Genomic DNA, 11,488 nt, shown 5'->3' on the forward strand with positions numbered 1-11,488 from the left:
TCAGATTGTCTTCCAAATCGTTTATATACATAAATAACAGCAAAGGGCCTATAACACTACCTTGGGGAACGCCAGAAATCATTTCTGTTTTACTCGATGGCTTTCCGTCAGTTACTATGAACTGTGACCTGTCTGACAGGAAATCACGAATCCCGTCACATAAATGAGACGATATTCCATAAGCTCGCAATTTCACTACGAGCCGCTTGTGTGGTACAGTGTTAAAAGCCTTCCGGAAATCTAGAAATACGGCATCGTTCTGAAATCCCTTGTCAATAGCACTCAACATTTCAAGCGAGTCAAAAGCTAGTTGTGTTTCACAGGAACGATGTTTTCTAAATCCATGTTGACTGTGTGATAATAGACCGTTTTCTTCGAGGTAATTGGTCTCAAGCTACACAAGACCGAGTAAAACATAGCATCATAATGAAGAAACATTTTGAACAATCTGAATTTTCCAGTCTTGTCAAATATTTCGAAGACATGTTACATAATAATCAGTATCTTTCAAACCCATACAGCCCCTCAGAACTCATCCGCATTTGCTTAACCAAATTACCTGAACATTTACGACAGATTATTTTAGCAGGACGATGCAAAGACGACATTGAAGCTTTTCAGGGACTGTTCCAAGAACTGGAAATTGAAATTGACAATCGCGGAACGCGAAAACAGGAGCACAACAATTACAGGTCACATCCGTTACAATTCGTGACCAAAACAGACACCACCCGTATGACAACCGTTGGCAGAGTAGTAATAATTACAGGGAAAGATCACCTCTCCGCGGTAATGACTATCACAGAGACTACCATAGAAACAGACAATATGGGAACCAAAACAATTATTAGTACGAGAGCTCACCGTGCAGTGATAATTCAGGGAGAAATTCTCCACCACGTGACCGACAAGAAATTAATTACAGAAAGTACCGACATGACGAAAGACGATATGATCGTAACGACAGACCTGAATTCCATCGGAACTGGCGAGCTTCAAACAGGGCAGGACCTCCTCGTCCCAGTGAATTTGTAGAAGTTGGGTCTCCTAATCTCAATAACGACGCGCGCCACAAAGAGACAAACAATGTCTTTATGGGACAGTGAGAAAATTTTAGCTTTTGACGAACATTGTATCAATAAGTGTGTGCATTTTATATCTTTGTTATTGTAATTACGAAAAATTTTATCAAATCATTATTGGCCACTGCCCATAACAATTTGTAATTTTTTTTTGTGGAGAGCATGGGGGCTATGTAGGTAGGCTGTTTAGGTTCTTATATTGGTAACGCCGCCGCCACGTAGCGCTCTGTATGAAAATCACTGGCTGTGCTGTGTGCAGTCTGTGGCTGGTTGGTATTGTTGTAATACTCGCTATTGTAGCGTTGGGCAGTTGGCTGTTAGCGGCGCGTATCATTGAGCAGTTGGAGATGAGCCGCCAGCAGTGGTGGATGTGGGGAGGGAGATGGCGGAGTTTTGAAATTTGTAAGAATGGATGTCATGAACTGCTACATATATTATGACTATTAAGGTAAATACATTGTTTGTTCTCTATTAAAATCTTTCATTTGCTAACTATACCTACCAGTAGTTAGTGCCTTCCGTAGTTTGAATCTTTTATTTAGCTGGCAGTAGTGGTGCTCACTGTATTGCAGTAGTTCGAGTAACCAAGATTTTTGTGAGGTAAGTGATTTGTGAAACGTATAGGTTAATGTTACTTAGGGCCATTCTTTGTAGTGATTACTGAAAGTCAGATTGCGTTGCGCTAAAAATATTGTGTGTCAGTTTAAGCACAGTAATGTACAATTTTTCTAAGGGGACATTTCACATACTTGCACTATTATTTGCGACATTTGCTCTGAGTCTAGAAATGTCATTATCGAATCTTATGTCTGACATCCTTTCACCATAATTTTTGATTCCATACTTGAACTATTATTTGCGACATGTGCTTCTTCGATGCGTAGACTGAAAAATAGGGATCAAAGACTATATCCCTGCCTTACACACTTTTGAATAGGAGTTCAAAGGAAGTAGTTTAAAGTACACTTGTTCGCCGACTGCTTGAATATCGCTCACCAGTGTGGGATCCGTACCAGATAGGGTTGATAGAAGAGAAAGAGAAGATCCAACGAGGAGCAGTGCACTTCGTTACAGGATCATTTAGTAATCGCGAAAGCGTTACGGAGATGATAGATAAACTCCAGTGGGAGATTCTGCAGGAGAGACTCTCAGTAGCTCGGTACGGGCTTTTGTTGAAATTTCGAGAACATACTTTCACCGAGGAGTTAAGCAGTATATTTCGCGAAGAGACCATGAGGATAAAATCAGAGAGATTAGAGCCCACACTGAGGCGCACCGACATCTTTCTTTCCACGAACAACAAGAGACTGGACTAGAAGGGAGAAGCGATAGAGGTACTCAAAGTACCCTCCGCCACACACCGTCAGGTGGCTTGAGGAGTGTGGATGTAGATGTAGAAGTAGATGTAGATGTACTTCGTTCTTGATCTTCCAATCTTCTTGTTCCCTCTTGACTCTTGTAAAAATTGCATGTTACCGGCCTTTGCCTGCAGCTTACCCATATTTTTCTCAGAATTTCGAACCTCTTGCCCCATTTGACATTGTCGAACGCTTTTTTAGGTCGACAAATCCTATGAAAGTGTCTTTTTTTTTAGTCTTGTTTTCGTTACCAACTCCATCAGATCAGGCTCCTTGAAGCCTTTAGCTTTGCTGCAGGCAAACTGGTCGGTAATAAAATTGCAGTCGACGCTTCCTCTGAATGAGGCCGCTCCAGCGGACCCCAACGGATCTCGACCATTGGAGCGTTCTCCTGGCATCCTCGGAAGTCCTTTCTCTGTGACGCTGCGAACAGTAAGAGACAGCTCTGCAGCTTTTTCGTCTCTTGTCTTTCTGCTGGCAGCATCCTCATCACAGACATCTCCGGCTTGACATTTTGAGAAAATAAATACACTTTCTACAAATGATTCTTTTTTTTAAGTTCGCCTGGGTAGGAGCAGAAGAATAATGGTCGACATGAGCCCTTCCGTATGGAGGTCGCCTCCCTGGTGAGTGGAGCAGTAGACGAGTCTCTTTCTCCAAGGCGGGCGTGGCATCTTGGGCGAAGGGATGAAAGTTTTTTATACATTTAAACTCGTGTTCGTAAGTGTCCAGTTGCTATTTGAGAAAAGTGTAAAAATCTCTTTGATCTCGAAATACATAATTATCAGTACAGGGCAGTAGAAGAATATGGCTACACCTCTGCTGTTTCTCCGCTTGCACCCAAAGCCAGATTGTTGTCTATCGTCTCAATCCCCTTCTGGACCATTCTAATAGTTCATACCAACTCCGGAGTGGACGTTGGTCTCCGTTTCCTGATATTTATCACTGCGGGAGAGAAATAATTCTGCTTACGATTTGGAGGCGCTAGCTAAAAATGGTTCAAATGACTCTGAACACTATGGGACTTAACTTCCGAGGTCATCAGTCCCCTACAACTTAGAACTACTTAAACCTAACTAACCTAAGGACACCACATACATCCTGCCCGAGGCAGGATTCGAACCGGCGACCGTAGCGGTGGCGGAGGCGCTAGCTGTTTATTTCGCCCTCGAGAGATTTAAATACCATTTGGAACATCAAGAGTTAACACTGGAGACCGATAATCACGCTTTCATTTATTTTCTGGCACATTCCTGTAAAGCTGGACGCATTGCGCTGTGGGCAGTCAGGATTCGCGCCTTTTGGCTCAGCGTGTAAAACGGTATAATGAGTTGCGTGTTGAGGAGCAACAATGAGTGCTCTCTAGGTACCGCTGAGCTGGTGGAGCAGCAGGTTAATTTTGTTCTTACCGATGTTTCCACATTATTTGGTTATTTGGTCAATTCTCAAGAGGAGGACCTGCACTAGGCGTATCAGAGGGCAGTTAGCATCTGGCCAGTCGGTCCCGGGTACGACTTGAGCGGAAACATCGTGTCATAGTGTGGGTATCAGGGGCAGGAAGCAAAGATCATTCTTCTGATAGTGTTGATCAAGGTGATACTTAAACAATGTCATAGTTCAGTGGCAGGAGGCCACATAGGTCTCTGCAAAACTATCCATAAAATCCAGGAATCTCTTACCCGGCGCTGGTTGCTGTGGCCGAGCTGTTCTAGGCGCTTCAGTCAGGAACCGCGCTGATGCTGCGGTCGCAGGTTCGAATCCTGCCTCGGGCATGGATGTGTGTGATGTCCTTACGTTAGTTAGGTGTATATAGTTCTAAGTTCTAGGTGACTGATGACCTCAAATTTTAAGTCCTATAGTGCTTAGAGCCATTTGAACTTAACCAGCCTATATTGTATCGAGATGATAGGAGGATGGTTTCTCATTGTAATTACATCTACATCTACATCTACATCCACACTCCGCAAGCCACCTAACGGTGTGTGGCGGAGGGTACCATGAGTACCTCTATCGGTTCTCCCTTCTATTCCAGTCTCGTACTGTTCGTGGAAAGAAGGATTCTCGGTATGCTTCTGTGTGGGCTCTAATCTCTCTGATTTTATGCTCATAGTCTCTTCGCCAGATATACGTAGGAGGGAGCAATACACTGCTTGACTCTTCGGTGAAGGTATGTTCTGGAAACTTCAATAAAAGCTCGTACCGAGCTACTGAGCGTCTCTCCTGCAGAGTCTTCCACTGGAGTTTATCTATCATATCCGTAACGCTTCCACGATTGCTAAATGATCCTGTAACGAAGCGCGCTGCTCTCCGTTGGATCTTCTCTATCTCTTCTATCAACCCTATCCGTGTACGGATCCCACACGGCTGAGCAGCATTCAAGCAGTGGGCGAACAAGCGTACTGTAACCTACTTCCTTTGTTTTCGGATTGCATTTCCTTAGGATTCTTCCAATGAATCTCACTCTGGCATCTGCTTTACCGACGATCAACTTTATATGATCATTCCATTTTAAATCACTCCTAATGCGTACTCCCAGATAATTTATGGAATTAACTGCTTCCAGTTGCTGACCTGCAATTTTGTAGCTAAATGATAAGAGATCTATCTTTCTATGTATTCGCAGCACATTACACTTGTCTACATTGAGATTCAATTGCCAACTGTCAGACAGCCAGCCGGAGGGTGCTACTTCAATATACTCGAGCTGAAACGCCAGTGGAACTTCTCTTTCTCGATTATGTTGGGCTTCTGCCTCTTGCCCAAGTTTAGTATCGAAATATTTCTTTCGTCGTTGATAGGTTTACCAGGCTCAGCTGCTTGTTGCGTCGTAGGTGTTATGGCTGCACAGTGTGTTAGCCATTTGAGTAGAATTTCTGGTTAGTGATAATGCTCCCCCTACTTATATGGAGTTTTGTGACTTCCGTTTCCGTTCTGGAGTTAAGCATGTCACCACTAATCCCTACTTTCCACACCCGTCATCCGTGGAGCAAGTGAATCGTAATTGGAAATCTTCACTTGTTGCCTTCCCCTCTGAGGCTCAAACCAGTTGGGACTGTATCTTGTGCTGCTTAAATTTTGCCATTGATATCGCTAGACTTGAAATACCTCACACTACTCCCACTTCGCTTATGGTATCTTAACTCTCCGTTGCCCAATCTGTAGTACACACAAGATTTCCCGCCTGGCAATCCCACGGTTGAGTCTATAAAGGATGTGTGGCGGAGAGCGAAGGCTAATATTCAGCGCGCCCATAGCAGCGAAGCACAGAACTAGGAGCATCGACCAGGAAATATCAAAGTCGACGAAGTAGTCTTTGTCAAAAATGTTGGAGGTGGAGATTCAGGTGTAAAGGTTCCTTGTGAGTAATCTCGTTTTCTGGGACTGTATAGATCATTGGAAGTTCCCAACCCAGTCACACTCAGGGTCAAAAATGACTCTGGAGAGTCCTCTCAAATGAGATCAGAAACAGTCAAAGGTTTCTGAACGCTCCGGTTGAGGTTCCAATGAGGGAGAAGGGGAGGGGGGGTGGAAGAGAGTGAGAATTGAGCCATACTACGTCGATAGGTCGTGATACGTCTTTGCCATGGCATCTTGGCCTCTAGCGGAGGCATGGAATTTTATGTAAACAAGTCATTGTGAAGAGCTAGTCGGACAGCGGCAGGCAGTGCAGGATAAAGGGTTCTTCAGGGATGGCGCGTTGTTATTTTGGCTGTGCAGTTTGTCAGATGACACTGCCTTCAGTCTTCCACCTGGGGGTTCGAATGTACGAGAATGTTTTTATAGTGGTGCTTCTAGAGGGCACCAGACGGCCGCAGCTATTCCTGTTGCGGAAGTCTGTGGTTGCGGTGCTTTGGTTAAGAGGGCTTGCATGCCGCCTTATAATTACTATGAGGTCCCGTTCTTTCGGTGAGTAAATTTGGGGACAGCGTGAGTTTCGCAAAATGTTCCTTTCTATTGCCTATCCAGAACATTGACATACACGTACGAGCCTTTACCCGCCTTTAAGGCTAGTGCAACTATGAAAATACCGGCTCAGTTTTCTCGCTTCCTTAAGCCCTGGTCGTCAGCACGTAGAGCGCGAGTTCTGCAAGTTTTTGTATCAACTGCGTATTATACGTGCGTAAATTGGCAATTTTCTGTAATTCAGACATATTGTGTTACTACTTTAGATATGACAGCACTGTGGACTTTGCTTTAAGTTACCTCACTTATTGCTGTCAGCGGCTTTTAATGCTTGCCAGTTAACTTGTTAATTCTGAGAGAAAACTATTCAGCGCTATTTCTTTGTATTTGAGGGACTGTCTGCTTAATGTAATCGAAGTTGTTTCTGCCGGTGGATGCATCCATTCAAATTGTTTTATCGTACCGTGTGGTGGCCCCTTGCTACCACTATCAATGGGTGTTGCTTTGAAACTGAATTGTCGTTGGCGGCCGAACCTTCTTCGCTCCTTGTTGAGATATTGGTGTGTACAGTAATAAACACCTGATTGGCTCTGAGCACTATGGGAGGTCATCAGTCCCCTAGAACGTAGAACTACTTAAACCTTACTAACCTGAGGACATCACACATATCCATGCCCGAGGCAGGATTCGAACCTGCGTCCGTAACGGTAGCGCGGTTCCAGACTGAAGCGCCTAGAACCGCTCGGCCACAACGGCCGGCTGTCCATTATGAATTTCAATGGAGCTGGGCAGTTTCAGCAGGACAATGCTACACCCTATACGTTCATAATTGCTACAGAGTGGCTCCAGGAGCACTCTTCTGTGTTTAAACATCTCCACTGGCCATCAAATACCCCAGACATGCACACTATTGAGCATATCTTAATAAATATTTTGGTTATGAATTAAGATGTCGGTAGCTTACAAATTTTTCTTAATTGGTTTGATAGTATATTTTAGGCATATATTGTTCAATAAACAACTTGTTTACAAATGATTGTCAACCCTACTTTGCGCTGGTTTTTCCCCTTCCACACAACCATAGCAGTAGCTTTGTACCATACCCATATGTGCTTTAGATTCTCTTTAACATTTCTTTCACAACCAGGGTTGGCCATGCAAAGCACGCCTTCTCCTCTTCATACTTCAAAATGGCTCTGAGCACTATGGCACTTAACATCTGAGGTCATCAGTCCCCTAGAACTTAAAACTACTTAAACCTAACCAACCTAAAGACATCACACACATCCATGCCCGAGGCAGAATTCAAACCTTCGACTGTAGCGGTCGTGCGGTTCCAGACTGTATCGTCTAGAACCGCTCAGCCACTCCGGCCGGCCCCTCTTCATACTTGGCAATAATGCATTCATTCTTATCAGCTATATCCTTACGAAGGTTGACATACCTAGATCCTCCATTTAATGGATCATATATATGTTTATGGGTGTCCAGGTGTAGTTTTCGGCTGAGTGATTTAACTGAACCCCTAACTTCGATCTCTGAAATCTGGGCCAGTACAGCTCTCAACATCATTTCATGAAACCTCTTGGTGATTGATGTGTTCCACATTCCAACGCCATTATCCTCGGAAAGATAATGAAGATTTGCCTTCAACGCCAGAGGCAATTTTTTTTTGGGGGGGGGGGGGGTGAATAGTTCAATCCAAAACACTGCACTGCTTATTGTGGATCATTAAGGACCTTGAGGAGTTGCATTTACGTGACAGGAAGGGATGCTCTTAGAAATTCAACAGAGTCGCAGTACCCTCCTGCCAGATTCTCGATTCTAGTGAACGACATTCGCTCCTCAAAGGTGTCTGCAATCACTGAGTGCTGTGTGACATGGTGTCACTAATCTGATGTTCTTCACTAAAAGGACAGGAGAGGAAACTGCTGCTAGTCACCAGTTCGTTGCTATTACTGCAACTATAACTAGATGATGAATGTGTCCACCCTGTTGGCGAAGGTGGTTGTCGTGAAGTGTTGAGGGGTTTGTGCCCTTCCCTGCAAGATTGTCGAGGGTGAGGTGGAGGAGGAGGAGATACTGCAGTATTTGGCCAGTGTGAGCAGCCTGGATGACGGTGATGGTGGCGGTGAGTTATTTGCCAGAGGGAGGGTGGCCCGTGGCGCCCTCGCCAGTGATCCATGCCTCACCGGAAGCTGCTTCAGTGTCATGGCATTCCTATAACTGAGGTCACATCGCATTGTGGGAGCTATTCACGTAGGCAGCCGCTATAGAAGAGAGACAGTAATGACAATGAAGCACAACATTCCAGACATCACCAGCTGCTGCTACTGTTGCAAGGGAAGAAAGAACACGGATTTTATCTATTTGTGAGTAGAATGAGTACATGTATAAAAATTAACTGTTTCGCTCTGGTTCCTTAGTATCTCCCTCAGGTCATCAAATACTTCCTCATGCTGATGGCGACCTCCACTTCCTCTACCCACTATGACATTTAGTCCTCACCTGAATTGGGAAGATCCATTTGTCCAACTGACTATCACCTAAAACCACACATTATTTTAATAATAAAAACAAATACACATGCATAAAACAAAAAGATTTTTTTTAGAATATGCACTAACGTGAGATATGCGATGCCTCCTACTTATTCTCCACCTATACCCCTCCCTGTTCCTTTCCTTCTACCAGGAAATCGTCTACAACACCAATAATGTGAGCCGTGTTACTGTATGAAGAAATTTTTATCAACACCAACATATTACGTATACTCAATACTATGGAGAAGACATTTATACACTGCTTAAAATGCTGTTGTTCCTGCTGCTGCTGCTGCTGCCGAGTTTTGTTCCCTTAAATCATACACAGCCAAGAATAGGCAACACATTATGTACACAATGAAATTTATTGAAATGAAATAATGTATAGTACAAAGATAAAGTGTACACATATGGTGTACCATAATTAATGGCGTAAACGCATACAGTTGAAATTACAAGATACTAGAAGCAAAAGTCTCAGTAAACATGTTGTTGTTGTCTTCAGTCCTAAGACTGTTTTTGAGGCAGCTCTCCATGCCACTCTATCCTGTGCAAGCTTCTTCATCTCCCAGTACCTACTGCAACCTACATCCTTCTGAATCTGCTTAGTGTATTCATCTCTTGGTCTCCCTCTACGATTTTTACTCTCCACGCTGCTCTCCATTGCTACATTTGTGATCCCTTGATGACTCGGATCATGTCCTACCAACCAGTCCCTTCTTCTTCTCAAGTTGTGCCGCAAACTCCCTCCAGTTCTATTAAATACCTTCTCATTAGTTATGTGATCTACCCATCTAATCTTCAGCATTCTTCTGTAGCACCACATTTCGAAAGTTTCTATTCTGTTCTTGTCCAAACTAGTTATCGTCCATGTTTCACTTCCATACATGGCTACACTCCATACAAATACTTTCAGAAACGAATTCCTGACACTTAAATCTATACTCGATGTTAACAAATTTCTCTTCTACAGAAACGCTTTCCTTGCCATTGCCAGTCTGCATTTTATATCCTCTCTACTTGGACCATGATCAGTTATTTTGCTCCCCAAATAGCAAAACTCCTTTACTACTTCAAGTGTCTCATTTCCTAAACTAATTACCTCAGCATCACCCGACTTAAATCGACTACATTCCATTATCCTCGTTTCGCTTTTATTGACGTTCATCTTATATCCTCCTTTCAAGACACTGTCCATTCTGTTCAACTGCTCTTCCAAGTCCTTGCTGTCTATGACCGAATTACAATGTCATCGGCGAACCTCAAAGATTTTCCAGAATGAGATTTTCACTCTGCAGCGGAGTGTGCGCTGATGTGAAACTTCCTGGCAGATTAAAACTGTGTGCCCGACCGAGACTCGAACTCGGGACCTTTGCCTTTTGCGGGCAAGTGCTCTACCAACTGAGCTACCGAAGCACGACTCACACCGGGCTGCAGAGTGAAAATCTCATTCTGGAAACATCCCCCAGGCCGTGGCTAAGCCATGTCTCCGCATTATCCTTTCTTTCAGGAGTGCTAGTTCTGCATGTCTCGCAGGAGAGCTTCTGTAAAGTTTGGAAGGTAGGAGACGAGGTACTGCCAGAAGTAAAGCTGTGAGTACCGGGCGTGAGTCGTGCTTCGGTAGCTCAGTTGGTAGAGCACTTGCCGGCGAAAGGCAAAGGTCCCGAGATCGAGTCTCGGTCGGGCAAACAGTTTTAATCTGCCAGGAAGTCTCAAAGATTTTATTTCTTCTCTGGGGACGTTAATACCTACTACGAATTTTTCTTTTGTTTTCTTGATAGCTTGCTTGATATACAGATTGAATAAGATCGGGGAGAGGCTACAACCCTGTCTTACTCCCTTCCCAACCACTGCTTCCTTTTCATGTCCCTCGACTCTTATAACTGCCATCTGGTTTCTGTACAAATTGTACATAGCCTTTCGGTCCTTGTATTTTACCCCTGCCACCTTCAGAATTTGAAAGAGAGTATTCCAGTCAACATTGTCAAAAGTTTTCTGTAAGTCTACAAATGCTAGAAACGTAGGTTTGCCTTTCCCTAATCTCACTTCTAAGATAAGTCGTAGGGTCAGTATTGCCTCACGTGTTCCAACATTTCTACGGAATCCAAACTGATCTTCCACGAGGTCGGCTTCTACTAGTTTTTCGATTCGTCTGTAAAGAATTCGCGTTACTATTTTGCAGCTGCGACTTATTAAACTGATAGTTCGGTAATGAGGCTGTAGATGTGGTCTAGGGGTAGCGTTTTTGAATTTTAATCGAAACGTCTTCGGTACCGGGTTCAATCCCCGCCACTGCCTAAATTTTGATAATTAATCAGCATTGGCGGCCGAAGACTTCCGGCATAAGAAGTCAGCCTCATTGTGCCAATGGCCTTGTCAAAGAGGGTGGAGGAGCGGATAGAGGTTCGGGGCACTCTCTTGTCCTACGGGTGGGAAATTGCCCCTAAAGGCGGAAGAATCAGCAATGATCAAAGACATGAGGATGCAGAAGGCAATGGAAACCACTGCATTAAAGACACGTAACGTGTATACACAGGACATGTGGCGTGTAGTTGGAGAAGTGTCATGATGATCTCTCCATTGGCAAAAGATTCCGGAATAG

General features: G+C 44.0%; 1 non-coding gene across 1 annotated transcript; it reads right to left on the reverse strand.

Annotated features, from left to right (window-relative positions):
- Positions 1 to 10,228: 10,228 nt before the first annotated feature.
- On the reverse strand, positions 10,229 to 10,303 carry Trnal-caa (transfer RNA leucine (anticodon CAA)). Its single transcript has one exon. It is a non-coding gene; the product is annotated as a tRNA-Leu (tRNA).
- Positions 10,304 to 11,488: the final 1,185 nt, after the last annotated feature.

The sequence above is a fragment of the Schistocerca gregaria genome, chromosome 8 (assembly GCF_023897955.1).
Source record: "Schistocerca gregaria isolate iqSchGreg1 chromosome 8, iqSchGreg1.2, whole genome shotgun sequence".
Lineage (NCBI taxonomy): Eukaryota > Metazoa > Arthropoda > Insecta > Orthoptera > Acrididae > Schistocerca > Schistocerca gregaria.